At 43.8% G+C, this 15000-nt stretch overlaps 1 protein-coding gene across 1 annotated transcript in view; it reads right to left on the bottom strand.

Moving 5' to 3' along the window:
• LOC109912973 (pyruvate carboxylase, mitochondrial-like) overlaps positions 1-15000 on the bottom strand; it is a 76100-nt gene that overhangs the window by 23625 nt on the left and 37475 nt on the right. The window lies entirely within an intron of this gene.

Below are 15000 nucleotides of genomic sequence, written 5' to 3'. Positions count from 1 at the left end.
CTAAATTGCACATAGTGTGCAGGGACATGCAGGCTGAATAGATTAGGAAAATGCAGGCTTACAGGGCCTGGGTGGGATGCTCTTCAGAGGATCAGTGTGGACTTGAGGGGCCTAATGGCCTAATCGCATACTGTAGGGGATTCTACATTATCTCTGGTGAGGAAAGTGGACTGCATACTGTTCATATGGCACAGAGAGATTTCCCAGTTGCATTAGCGCACTGAGTATGGGAAGCCAAGGTCTTTTCCCAGGGTGGGGGAGGTCAAAACTAGAGGGCATAGGTTTAAGGTGAAAGGGGAAAGATTTAAAAGGACCTGAGGAGCAAATTTTTCTCGGAGGGTGGTGCGTGAGTGGAATCAATTGCCAGAGGAAGCGGTGGAGGCTGGAACAATTACAACATTTAAAATGCATCTGAATGGCTACATGAATAGGAAGGGTTGAGAGGGATACTGGCCAAATGCTGGCAAATGGGAGTAGGTCAGACAGGGATGTCTGGTCAGCACTAATAAGTTAGACCAAACGGTCTGTTTCCATGTTGTATGACTATGACTCAGAACACCAGCTGAAAAGCATGTCTTTTGTCTCCAAGAGCACATAAGCTCCAAGCAGCAGTTATTTCTGGTCCAATAAAACACTGTGGCTGCGCTGTTTGCCATTCTTGAGTACATGATGAAAACGTCCTCCGCAGTACAAGTCTTAAAGAAAGAGGGAAGACATTTAGGGAGGGTATTCCAGAACAGGGGACCAAAGACCCTTAGACAGCACCTTCCAAACCCACAAATTCTACCTTCTAGAAGATCAAGGTTAACAGAATACATCAGGAACATCACCCCTTGCAAGTTTTCCTCAAAGCCACTCAGCATCCTGACTTGGAAATATATCACCACTCCTTCAGTGCTGCTGAGGCAAAATCCTGGAATTCCCTCCATAAGGGCACTTACAGTACATGGACCCCAGTGATTCAAGAAAGCAGCTCACCACTGCCTTCTCAAGGGGCAACTAGGAAAGGGTAATAAATGCTGGACACAGTCAGCAATGCCTACATCTCATGAGTGAGTAAAAACGGGAGGGCTCATGGCACATTGGGTAGTGACCTTGCCTCTGAGCCAGATCCTCAGGGTTCCATCCCCATCCCAGGGTTTGAGGAGCAAGAAAAGTGGGCTCCTGACAATGACCAAACAGGTTGGGCATCAGCTTGTAAATCCTTCCAACAAACGCTGAAGGCAGGCAGAGAGAGTAGGTGAGAAACCTGGTCAGCCAAAACAATGGGAAGGAATTTGAAGCCCATATCGTCACCATCCAGAACACAATATGCATGTAAAGAGTACGCATTGCCACAGCCTTTCCAACTCCCTGAGAGAACTGCAAAACACTGCCAGTAATACATGGCCCTTTAAGGAACTGTTAATTTGTTTAATTGTATCATTGGCAGACTCAAAATAGTATAAAAGGGGAGACTTCTGGGACCCTGGGCGTTGGTTAGTGAGTAGCTAAACATATGTAGCATCATATTCTGTAAATAAATCTAGTGTAAAGTGAAAGACTGGTATCTGCTTTCCTCCCTCACCATCTAGCATCAGAATGATTTAACAAGCAGTTCAGCGATTCGGGATTCCCAGTACATAGTTCATTAAAAGCCAATGGACTGACAGCATTAAACACAAACGAAATATTGGTCTTTCTTTCAAGGTGTGTTCTGCACAGAACGGGTGATCAAGGTGTCCCACCATGGTGGTCTTCCATCCCTTATTTTGGCGGCACCGTGGCTCAGTGGTTAGCACTGCTGCCTCACAGCACCAGGCACCCAGGTTCAATTCCAACCTTGGGTGACTGTCTGTGTGGAGTTTTTACATTCTCCCCGCATCTGTGTGAGTTTCCTCCAAGTGCTCCACTTTCCTCCCACAGCCCAAAGATGTGCAGGCTAGGTGGATTGGCCATGTGAAACTACCCATTGTGTTCAGGGATGTGCAGGTTAGGTGCATTAGCCATGGGAAATGCAGGGATAGGTTAAGGTGATGGGTCTGGGCGGGATGCTCTTTGGAGTGGGCTCGTTGGGCCGAGCGGCCTGTATTCACACTGTATGGATTCTATTCTATTTTATTCTATGAAGTGAGACTTGATGGGTTTTCTCTGCAGTTTTTGTTTTTGATACAGTGTCCCTTTACGAGATGTCTCACCAGTTAGTGAGATGAACTGTTTAAAAACATTTATATGAAAGAGACTTGGCCTCTTTATTGGGAGACAGTGATGTTATTTAACTTGTCATGTTTTTGCTTTGTTAACACTACAAAATACTGTGATCCAGAACTCCCTACATGAAAAAGGGATTCAATAGGAGTTTTCAAAAAGAGATTCAGATAAATGCTGGAAGTGAAAAAAAGAGCACAGTTGTGAGGAGAGGGCAGGGAAGGAGATTATTTTGACAGCTCTTACAGAGAGCAAGCAGACACAATCTCCCAAATGGCTTCCATCTGCAGTTCTGAACTGAGGAAAGATAAAAATTTAAGAGCTTTTAAGCCAGTGGAATGGAGATGGGAAGAACAGACACGTTTTGTCAAAGTATTTCACCATGCACTAATCAGAACATTGCACAAGAACTACCAATGGTAAGACAACACTTGTACTATAGGAGAAGAGAGTGGTAATTGGTCAGTAAGTGGACACAACAAGCAGGTACTGACTGCACCCAACCAGCCCACGCTTGTAAAACTTGCAATGTAGTGACCAACATTAAATATAATTCTACTGTGGGACAGAATTTGCTAAATAACCTTGAGTGTGCAAAAAAAGTCAGGATGCCAACCAACTGAAGATTATCAATGGGGTTCAACTTGCATGCACAGGAAATCTACTTATATTGATGTGTAGGGCCCAGCACTTTAAATCGGCTTAAAGAACATGTGCACACTGTACCTGCTATAATTCAAAAAAATAAGGGACAGCCATTCTCTAGTTCAATTCTCAGGACAATGTCTTGATCAATCAGTGTCAACCTGCATAGGCGAAAATGTAAACCAATATTGGCAATTAACTGTCAGTCATCATAAACTGGTATGCTGTCAATGGTAACTTCTCAATCAGTGTGCACTTGCCAACCAATCACCACTCTCTTGGGATACAGTATTAAAAGGTGTTTTCCCTTTACTTTGTTAATTCTTGCCAATTGTCCTGATGAGTGCAAGGCAGAATCACAGAAGTGTCATGGCACAGAAGGAAGTCACTTAGCTCACTGTGCCTGCTCTGACTTTCCAAAATGTGCTTTATGACTTATGTCCAGTCTCATGCCTTTTGCCCATACCCTTGCACATCGTTTCCTTCAAATTATTATCTAATGCTCTCCCCAGTGCCTTAACTGAACCTGCCTCCACTATACTTCATCAGTGTAGTGTATTCCAGATCCAAAGTGCTTATTGTGCAGAAAAGCATTTTGTCACTCACATTTGCTATGTTTGTAAATGATCATATCCGTGTCCTCCCATTCTTGAACCTTTTATATGCAGGAACAGTCATTCCCTAACAACTCTACCTAAACTTCTCATGATGGTGAAAACTTCTAGCAGATCTCCTCCCTTTAATAAAAACAGCCCTAACGTCTCAAATTTATCCTCATAACTGAAGTTTCCCATCCCTGGAACCATTCTTCTAAGCATTATTTGCACTCTCTTTAATGGGTTCACATCCTTCCTAGAATGTGGGACCCAGAACTGCTCACAATACTCCAGCTGAGGTCTAACAAGTGCCTTATATTAGCTCAGCACAACCTCCTTGCACTTGTACACTAGGCCCCTATTAATAAACTTAAGGATATTGTAGATTTATTATCTGTTCTCTCCGCCTGTCCCTCTTCTCCTTCAATCCCTATAGAATTGTACCCTCTATTTCATATTGCCTGTCCACGCTCTTTCCACAAAAATGCATTTCCTTGCACTTCTCCATGTTGAACTTCACCTGCCACCTATTTGCCCACTCCATCAATTTGCCTCTTTGAAGCTCCATCCGCTCCTCCTCAGTTCACAATGCTTCCAAGTGTAAAGATAACAATCCCTCCCTTAATCTCAGCAAAATGAAAAAGCTGGTCACTAACTTCAGGAAGCAAGGTGGAGGACACGCCCCTAACTATATCAATGGTGCTGACGGTCAAGAGTGTCAAGTTCCTAGGAGTGATCATCACCCATCTGTCCTGGTCCACAAACATTGATGTGACAGAAAGAAAGCAGAACAACACCACTGATTCCTTGGGAGGCTCAGGAAATTTGGCTTGTCTGTAAAGATTCTTAGCAATTTTTATAGATGCATCATAGAAAGCATTCTATGCGGATGCATCACAGCTTGGTATTGCAACTGTTCTCCCCAGGACCGTAAGAAACTAGAGAGAGTTGTGAACACAGTCCAGTCCATTACATAAGCCAACCTTCCATCCACTAGCTCCATCTAAACTTCTCACTGCCTTGGGAAGGCAGCCAACATAATCAAAGATCCCTTCCATCCCAGTTATGATCTCTTCCAACCTCTTTCATTGGGCAGAAAATACAAAAGCTTAAAAACACATCCTGAAAGATTTAAGAACAGATTCTTGCCTGCTGTTATTAGACTTCTGAATGGACCTCTCAAATTTTAAATTTAATGCTGATCTTGCTCTTTGTGCAGCTCTGCAGCCATAACATTGTATTCTTTGTTCTGTTCTATTACCTTAATGTAGCTGTATGCATTGATCTGCCTGTACTGCACACAAATCAAAACTCTTCACTGTACCTAGGTATATGTGACAATAATAAATCAAATCAAGTTGTCTATTGTCTGTACATTATAATCTAGATCATCAATATATGTTAGGTCAAGCAAGTGTCCCAATACTGACCTGAGGAACACTAGTACAAACCTTTGTCCAGACCAAAAAATATCAGTTGTGTTTCCTATCCCTCAGCCAATTTAGTACGCATGTTGCTAAATCCCTTTTATTCCAGACTATAACTTTCCTCACAAGTGTGTATTGCTGGACTGTATTGAACACCTTCTGAAGGTAAGCAACAGCCTTACCTTCACAGACCCTCTCTGTTACTTTCAGCAAGTTAACTAAACACAATTTTCCCCTTTCTAATCCATGCTAACTCATTGCAATCCACTCAGATAAATCCACCTGATAACCAGACCCCTCCCGAATAATTGCTTCTAGAGGCTTCCCCACCACTGAACATATTAACATGGAACAGAGATAGGCCACAAGGCCATTTGAGCCTGCTCCGCCACTCAATAAAACCATAGCTGATTTGATTTCAATCTCATCTCTACGTTCCTGCATATCCCCCAATAATCCTTCACCCGCCTTGGTAATCAAGAATCCATCTACCTCGGCTTTAAAAATATTTATAGATTCTGCATCCACTGCCTTTTAAGGAGGGAATTCCAAAGACACTCAGAAAGAAAAGTTTCCTCATCTCTGTGTTAAATGGGCACCCCCTTAGTTTTAATCTAAGACCCATAGTTCTAGGTTCCCCCACAAGAATCTGAAGCCCCTACAGTGTAGAATCAGTCCATTTGGCCCATCGAATCCATACCGACCCTCCAAACAGCATCCCACTCAGACCCACCTCCTACCCTATCCCTGTAATTCTGCATTCCCAATGGCTAACCCACCTAACCTATACAATCCTAGACACTATGGCAATTTAGCATGACCAATCCACCTAACTTACACATCTTCAGATTGTGGGAAGAAACTGGAGCACCTGGAAGAAATCCACAAAGGACAATGAGGAAAATTTGCAAACAACACACTGACCGTCGCCTGAAAGTGGAATTGAACCCGGGACCCAGGCACTGTGAGGCAGCAGTGCTAATCGCTGAAACACCGTGCCACCACCAGAGGAAATACCCTTTCCACATCTACCCAGTCAAGTCCCCTCAGGATCTTACATGTTTCTATTAAGTCACCTCTGACTCTTCTCCACTCCAAAGGATAAAGGCCTAGACTGTCTAGCTTTCCTCATAAGGCAATCCGCTTATTCCAGAAAGTTAAACTATCTATAAATTGCTGGGCTTATCCTAACGACCCTCGTTTGAGCAAGGAAGATTCGGGGAAAAAAAATGTCTTTATTCCCCCGTCATACTCAAATTTTATATGACTATGACAAAACAATTCACCGTGCAGTAGCCAAAAGACTGTGTTAACAGGTGGGGAAAAGAAGCAAAGTTTGAATACAGAGGAGGTGCAAATGGCTGTTATACATACTTGCGTTAACAGTTGAAGTTTTGACCAAATTGTTAGGGGACATTTACATGAGTAATATTTATATGGGTTGAAATCTACACCAGATCTTTGAAACTCTCGAACTGCTAGGAATGGTTCTGATGACGGCTGCTGGTCACAGTCCTGAATTCAACACACAACGGTTGCCCTGGGCTGTCTACTATTACCTCCAATGGGGGTCAGTTAGCACAGTTGGCTGCACAGTTGATTCATAAATCCAGACTGAACCAACAGCGCAGGTTCAATTCCTGCACCAGCAGAAGGTTCTGTCATCCTAACCTTGTTTGAGGTGTGGTGAGCCTCTAATGAGAGAACAGCTCAATGGTCTTCTGGGACAATGACGACCTTACTGGTATTTCCAACATTTCAAATGAGAGAAAGGAGAAGTTGTGGTGAAGACTCATTAGTCTGCTCCCGACAGCCCCACTTTCAAACTGGCACCAGTTGAATAAAGAATGAATGATTCAAAGTCCAGGATCCACTCTTACACAGGATCAACCATTATTTGAGGAAATATGGTAGGTAAAACCCTGCCCAAATTAGACATCAGTGTTTCAATACCAAATAATAAACAAAATTACAACAGTTAAAAGACATCTGGATTGGTACAAAAACAGGAAAGGTTTAGAGGGATATGGGCCAATTGCTGGCAAATGGGACTAGATTAATTTAGGATATCTGGTCAGCATGGATGAGTTGGACCGAAAGGGGTGTTTCCATGCTGCACAACTCTATGACTAACACTAAGGCAGCCCAACCCCAGAGACTATGAATGAAGACGTCCTGCTCAGTAAGAGAAAATACGTGTTAAGTTTAATGACCTACAAGATGAGGAACTAGCACTGAAACTGTTAGTTTCTTAAGTTCATAAAGACTAATGAAGTAAAGTGAGTAGAACACATTAAGCTACATCTCTGCGGAGATCTGATTCAAAAGAAGAACGGGCTCAAGGGGCTGAACACAGTCTTCTCCTATTCCAGCTGCACATGCGTTCACAGTTTTGTTAACAGTGCATTAAAACTGTACCAAGTAGTGGCCAGCAGTTGTCAATACTACAGCTGGATGAGCAATGAACCTGAATTTACTTCACCAAGAAAAGCCACAATACAAGTCAAGGATATTTGTCTGTGAAGGAGCACAGTGTCTTGAGACGGTTATCAAGCTGCAGGAGTTGAATTTTGAGGAGAGACTACGCACTTGAAGATTGCGCTCTTCCCAATCTATAAGGATGTGGGCCATTTAATTGAGAATGTTTGGGATTATGAAAAGAATTGATCGGGTAGGATCAGGAGACACCTTCTGTTAATGAAGTTGTATAAGCTAAGAGGGGATTACGTTCAAATCAGAGCCAGGCATTTAAGTGTGAAATGGGGAATCTATTCAGCACACAGAAATTTCAATCAACAACATGCAAAGATATAATCATGGAGCAGGAATAGGCCATTCGGCCTCTCAAGCCTGCACTGCATTTTCAAAAGATCATGGTTGATCTGACTTTAATCTCAAAATCAACATTTTCACTGATCCTTCGCTCCTTTTGCTTCACCCTTCTGCCTTAAAAGTATTCAAGGACTCTGCTTCCATCAGATTTTCAGGAAGTGAGTTCCAAAGGCTCTTAACCCTGAGAGAAAAAAAATAATGTTTACTCTGACGTCAGTGGTGGGTAAGTTGTTGGAGAGGACTCTGAGAGACAGGATCTTTGCGCATTTGGAAAGGCAAGGGCTGATTAAGGATAGTCAGTTTTGTGCACGTGAAATCATGTCTCACAAACTTGATTGAGGATTTTGTAGAGGTGACCAAGATAGACATAATGGCAGAGCGGCAGGCGTTGTCTACACGGACTTTAACAAGGCCTTCGACAATGTTCCGGATGGTAGACTGGTCAGTAAGGTTAGATCACATGGGATCCAAGGAGAACTAGCCAATTGGATACAAAATTGGCTTGATGGTAGGAGACAGAGGCTGATGGGTTGTTGTTTAGATTGGAGGCCTGTGGCCAGCGGTGTGCCGCAAGGACCAGTACTGGGTCCACCGTAGTTCATCATTTATATAAAGGATTTGGATGAGAATATAGAAGGCATGGTTTGAAATTTTGCAAATGACACCAAAATTGGTGATACAGTGGACAGTGAAAAAGGTTAACTAAGAGTACAATGGGATCTTGATCTTGACTGGGACAGTGGGCTGAGGAATGGTCGGTGGAACTTAATTTAGATAAATGCAAGGTGTTGTACTTTGATGAGACAAACCCACTGCATGATTTACACAGTTAATGGTAAGGTCCTGCGGAGTGTTGTTGAACTGAGACTCGTCGGCGTGCAGGTACATAGTTCCTTGAAAGTGGTAGCACAGGTAGACAGGTGAAGAAGGTGTTTGACGCACTTGCCTTCATTGGTCAGAGCACGGAGTAAAGAAGTTGGGTTGTCATGTTACGGCTGTACAAGACATTGGTAAGGCCACATTTGTGATACTGCATACAATTCTGGTTGCTCTGCGATAGAAAGGATGTTATTAAACTGGAAGGGTACAAAAAAGGATGTTACTGAGACTGGGGGTTGAGCTATAAGGAAAGGCTGGATAGGCTGGGACATTTTTTTCCTGGAACTAGAGGCTGAGGTATGACCTTATAGAGGATTTATAAAATCAATGAGGGGCATAAACAAGGAAAAAACCAAGATCTTTTCTCCAGGTAGGCCAGTCCAAAACTAGACGGCTTAAGTTTAAGGTAAGAGGGGAAGATTTAAAAAAGACCTGAGGGGTAACTTTTTGATGCAGAGGGTGGTGTGTGTATGGAACAAGCTGCTGGAGGAAGTGGTAGACACGGATGAAATTATAACATTTAAAAGCCACCTGGATTGGCACATGGATAGACAAGGTTTAGAGGGATAAGGGCCAAATGCAGGCAAGTGGGAATAGTTCAGTTTAGGAAAACCTGGTTGGCATGGGAGAGTTGGGCCAAAGGGTCCGTTTCCATGCTGAATAATTCTACGACTCATCTGTTTTAATGGGACCGTCTCAGATTTTCAAACAGTGATCCCTTGTTCTGGATTTCTCAACAGCAGGAAACATCCTCTCCACATCTGCCCTGACAAGATCTCTTTACTTTAGAGATCAATGGAGTTTCGCTAACCGAGCGACATTGAGCCAAGGTGGGTAAGTGACACAATACAAGATCAATCATGGTCTCTTTGATCGGCAGAACAGGCCCGAAGGGCTGAATAGCTGCCTTCTCAGCCCAACTGTTGAACAAGAGCACATAGTGAGCAGAGAGATCAGGCTCCAAACACAAGGGAAGTCACTTTTAATCCCTTGCTTCCTGTTTCCACAATCAGGGAAAAGAACAGAGGTATTTTATTGGAGGCAGTGCAGAGAAGGTTCACTAGGATGATCCCTGGTATGGAGGCATCACCTTCTGAACAAAGGTTAAACAGACTGAGGGTCTACTCACTGGAGTATGTAAGAATAAGAGGTGATCACATTGAAACATATGGAACGCTTAATAGGTTTAGCAAGTAACTGCTGAGAGGATGTTTCCCCTCATGAGAAAGTCTAGGATCAGAGGGCAAAGTCTCAGAATAAAGGGGAACCAATTTAAAACTGAAATGAGGAGATATTTCTACTCTGAGGATTGAGTGTTTTTGGAATTCCTCGCCACCGAGAGCTGTGGGGGGCAGAGACCTTGATAATATTTGAGACTGAGATAAATTCTTGTTCAGTCAGGAAATCAAGAGTTATGGGGAAAGGGCAGGAAAGTGGACAAGAGGAATGTTTGATCAGCCATGATCCTGTTGAATGGTGGAGCAAGCTTGGGGGCCAAATGGCCTACTCCTGTTCTACTTCTTATGGTCTTAAGGAGAGTTAACGGAGTTGTGGAGCAAATGTGTCGGAGTGTTGACAGTGGGATGTATAGGAGTGAGAGTGCCCAAATTTGTCACAAGGCCCATTTGCTGCCGCTGAACAGACCATGTGGATTTCTACAGCTCAGTCATATGGCACCAGGAATGATTAACATCGACCAAGCCACATGGTGTCATAACAGATTAAACTCTGAACACTTTGTTCATGTATTAAAGTCATTTACAGCAGAAGCCAATTCAAATATCAAAGCAGCTTTGAATTATTCAGCAAGGATTATGCAGACAAGTCAGTCTGCTCCAAATGGGGTGACTCTGTCATCTTTCAAGCAATAAGTTAAAGCCTCTCTAAAGCAAACATCTGTTCAAACTTTATCAGCTTCAGTCTTTCTTGGCATCATATCACTGAGATCACGTTCTGCCCCTCCAGGTCCTACAAAAGGCAAGTACATAACTCAAGGTGCAGCTGCTGTACTCGCAGAGAACATAGGGCCACCTTCACATGAGAGAGAGAGGGTGAGGTGGGGGTGTAGAGGGGCAGTGAACAGGGGAAGAGAGATATAGAGAGAGAGAGAGAGGTAGGGAGAGAGCGCGAGAGATATAGAGCGAGAGCACGAGAGAGAAAGAGAGCGCGAGAGAGACAGAGAGACCGAGCAAGCGCGAGAGACAGAGAGAGAGAGCGCGCGAGCAAGCGCAAGAGACAGAGAGAGACAGACAGAGAGCGAGCAAGCGCGAGAGACGCATGCACACACACACAGCTTACCTTCCCTCTGTCCCACCAAAACATAACTGATTGTCTCTTGTAGAGTCATATAGCACAGAATCAGACCCTTTGATCCAACCAGTCCATAATCCTAAACTAAATTAGTCCCACCTGCCAGTTCCTGGCCCATATCCCTCCAAACCTTTCCTATTCATGTATTTATCCAAGTTTCTTTTAAACATTTTAACCGTACCTGCATTCACTATTCCACACGGTTTTTTTCACCCTCTGTGAAACTTCGTCGTTCATTCTTTCCTAAATGTCTCTCTTGTCACCTTAAAAATATGCCCCCTAATCTAAAGCCAACGTTGGAAAATTCTTCAAGACGCAGACTGGTCACATGTTCGACACAGGACAGAAGAGGTAGGGGACATCACTTTGGGAGTGAATTGTGAAGCCAAGGTTACAAGCAGCCAGAGACAATGCTCTCTTTTGTGGGGTGGAGCTGGAGGTGAAGGAGCCAAGTTTGTGGTGGAGGCCGAAGGCATTGGTTTCAGCTCACCCGACAATTAAAACTGCTGCTTCCTGATACAGCAGGCCGAGCCCATGGTTCGAGCGAAGGGCTCATGATGAGGTGACAGAGAAGTAAAGTTGGACGTCTCCAATGCACCATTTGTTCGGATGACACCTCCCGCAGCGGAGGAAGGGGAGAGAGGTGAGAGAATTGAGGAAATGGGGATGAGAAGAGAAGCTGTCGTAGGGCTAACTTGATGAGCAAGAATGGAGTGGAAGCAAGCTAGGGCAGCCCTGCTCAACTGTAATAGGAAGGAGAGCTACCAAAGGTCTCTTCAGGCAACTGATAAATAGGGACTAATGTGGAGGGACACTTTACCATGGTCACAAAAGACACTGTTCACTCCCACTGGGACTGTTCCTTGTCAGTTGCATGAAACAGCAGAGTAGGCTTAAGAGGTTGAGGGCAAGGGTAGCATTTCGTGTCTTGTTGTGCTCTGCCTACAGGCAGGTCCCCAGCCCATTGTCTGTCAGTGCTTTATCCGGGGCTGTTTGCATAGAATCCCTGCAGTGCAGAAAAAGGCCATTCGGCCCATCGGTCTGCATCCGTAAAGCGTCCCTACCAGACCAATGCCCCCATCCAATCCCCGTAACCCGGCATAGGGGTTTTACCATGGCCAACCTACATCTCTCTGATCACTATGGGCAACTTAACATAGCCAATCCACCTAACCTGCATATCTTTACACCATGGGAGGAATCCAGAAGACCCGGCAGAAACCCATAAAGACACTGGGAAAACTTGTAAACTCCACATAGACAGTCGCCTAAGGGTGGAATCAAACCCAAGTCCCTAGTGCTGTGACACAGCGGTGCTAACCAGGATAGGTTGTATAGGTTGGGACTATTTTACCTGGAGAGGTGGAGGCTGAGGGGTGACTTTATAGAGGTTTATAAAATCATGAGGGGCATGGATAGGGTGATTAGCCAAGGTATTTTACACCAGTGGGGGGGGTGGAATCCAAAACTAGAGGGCATACATTTAAGTTGAGAGAGGAAAGATTTCGAAGGGACCTGGGAGGCAACTTTTCCTTCAGTGGGTGGTGTGTGTATGGAATGACCTGGAAGTGGAGGAGGTGGGTACAAATACAACATCATTTAAAAGGCATCTGGATGGGTACTTGAATAAGAAGGGTTTAAGAGGCATATGGGCCAAATGCTAGCAAATGGGACTAGATTAATTTAGGATGTCTGGTCAGCACGGATGAGTTAGACTGAAGGGTCAGTTTCCATGCTGTACAGCTCTATGACTGTATTTAACCCTTTAGGGCCTGACAGGTGTAACTTTACAGCTCAAACCCTCTGCTGAAGGCCAGTGCTGAGGTTGGCCTGGTCCACACTGTGAAACTGTAAACTTCAGAACTTCAATAACTGTTCAGGGATTGAAAGAATTGGCAATAACTCTTCATAAAATAAACCGTTTCCTGAGGTAACAGGAGAAGAAATTAAAAGCAATACAGCAATTAGCCATGCCTTGGGAAAGGAAGCAAAGCTACATAAACAAACGGTTTTCACAATTGCTTGAAAACTGGTTGCCTTATGTCAAGGTCAAATGATTGCCCTGCAGAAGATTTGAGAGTTAATGTTTCGAATGGACAGCTAACACCGAATGTAACAAGGAACAGAGATGCTATTCCCAATAAGAAGGCACAGCTATAGACAAAAGGATTCTAGAATTGTAATTCAATGTTGTGGATCAATGATCTAAAGAATCAGCAATAATGTCAACAGCACCAATTTCAGAAGACAGAAAATTCTATACGGATTCAACTCTGGGATTCTTTGGCAGCAGAACTGTGGAGAACTGTGCTGCACAAGGACAGAACCCTGGACATCCAGAGACAGACGCTGCTCACTGGAATTGTTGCTAAATTCCACCATTAATTGGGTAATAGCTAAGTTGGGTTGTGAAGCTTAATTTGCTTACTTGAGGGGTCTTATTTTGATTGCTACACAGAATAAAATTTAAGTAATTGTTTCAGCATTTGATTGTCTAAGAAATCTCACAATGAGTACCAGAGAGGGTGGGGGCGGAGGTGGGGGGTGCGGAAAGAGAGGGGGTTGGGAAAGAGATAGAGAGGAAGAAATCTCACAATGAGTAGCAGAATTAAAAAGGTAGCTTACACACAACAGTGCCAATAATGTTCCACTATCAGTTACTGACAGGCAATGGGTTTTACTTCTTCCAGACTCCTCCCGTTCAGTCTTCACATGAATGGCATCCACTTTATCCATGATCACTTTGTGAAGAAGCTTATGTTATTGCAGTTCCAGCTCAGTTCCCATCCCTCCACATCACAGCTTCAACACTGTCTCAACCAATAGTGAAATCAGAAAACTAGGCGTGCTATGCATATGTCAAGAAAGTCTTGCTTTTCTGTCTCATCTTCTGCATCTCAGCATGTCCCACAGCTAATGAGGTCCCTCTGAAGTGTAATCACCATGGCAATTTGCAATGGTATCAACCAACTGTTGCACAGCAAGTTCCCAAACACAACAACGAGACACTGACCAGATAATCCCTTTTTGTGATGCCGATCAAGGGATAAATATTGAATGTGAGGGAGAACATTCCTGCTCTTCCTCAATATAGTGGCACGGGATCTTTCTGGTTTGCCTGACGGATCCACTGTGATCTCACACAACTGAGCAGCAGCATCGCCTCAGCACCACACACAAGGCTTTGGAGTGGGATTGAGTTCCAACTCAGAGGCAAATCAGTTACCAACTGAGCTGCAACTAACAATGAGGATGCAACAAATCTCCTTTCAAAAATTTTCAGAGTGGCTGCATTACACTAAATACTCTTGTGGGAAATGAGAATATGGAGATATTCTCGACGGTGTGAAGTTTGGTTTTCTTTCTTTTTCTAATTCTTTCACAAGGGCATTGCTAGCACTAATCACTTACCCCTCATCCTAACTGCTTTCCTGTTAGCATATTGAGTAATCTCCCGAAATCGGAGGCAGGCAACTTTGGGGAAAGGTGCACAGTGTGCAAAATTGAATCATCCACCTGTAGTACCGACACTCAATGGAGTCAAAAAAAAAAGCAGAAATACAAGAAGCTCTATCAAGCCGTTATTCCCACTTCATGGAATCACCAAAAACTCAAATCGGTTCCCCATCCACTCAGTTCAGGATTGTCCTAATTTTTTTTATTCATTCAAGGGTTAACAGTGTCACTGGTTAGGCCAGCATCCATTGCGTGGTATGAGCTTTGTGTCTCCCTTTGACCTGGTTTCATCTTACATTTGCTTGTAATCATTACCAATTATACGTGTTATAAATTCCCTTAACTGTTTAGCATTTTCATGAAAAATCACAAAACAGTCTCAGAGAGCAGTCAAGAATAACCACATTCCTGTGGGTCTGGAGTCACAGTAACCCAGATCAGGTAAGGATGGAAGTTTCCTTCCCTTAAACGCATGCATAAACCAGATCGGTTTTTCCCAACAATTGGCAATGGATTCATGGTCATCATTAGACTTAATTCCAGATTCTTTATGGAATTCAATTTCCACCATCTGCCACGGTTGGATTGAAGCCGGGTTCCCAAAATATTAGAGATAACAAGGTGTAGAGCTGGATGAACACAGCAGGCCAAGCAGCATCAGAGGAGCA

This window comes from Rhincodon typus, chromosome 43 (genome assembly GCF_021869965.1).
Source record: "Rhincodon typus isolate 14 chromosome 43, sRhiTyp1.1, whole genome shotgun sequence".
NCBI lineage: Eukaryota > Metazoa > Chordata > Chondrichthyes > Orectolobiformes > Rhincodontidae > Rhincodon > Rhincodon typus.
Note: the sequence above shows the minus strand (reverse complement) of the source record. Positions and strands in the feature narration are given on the sequence as shown.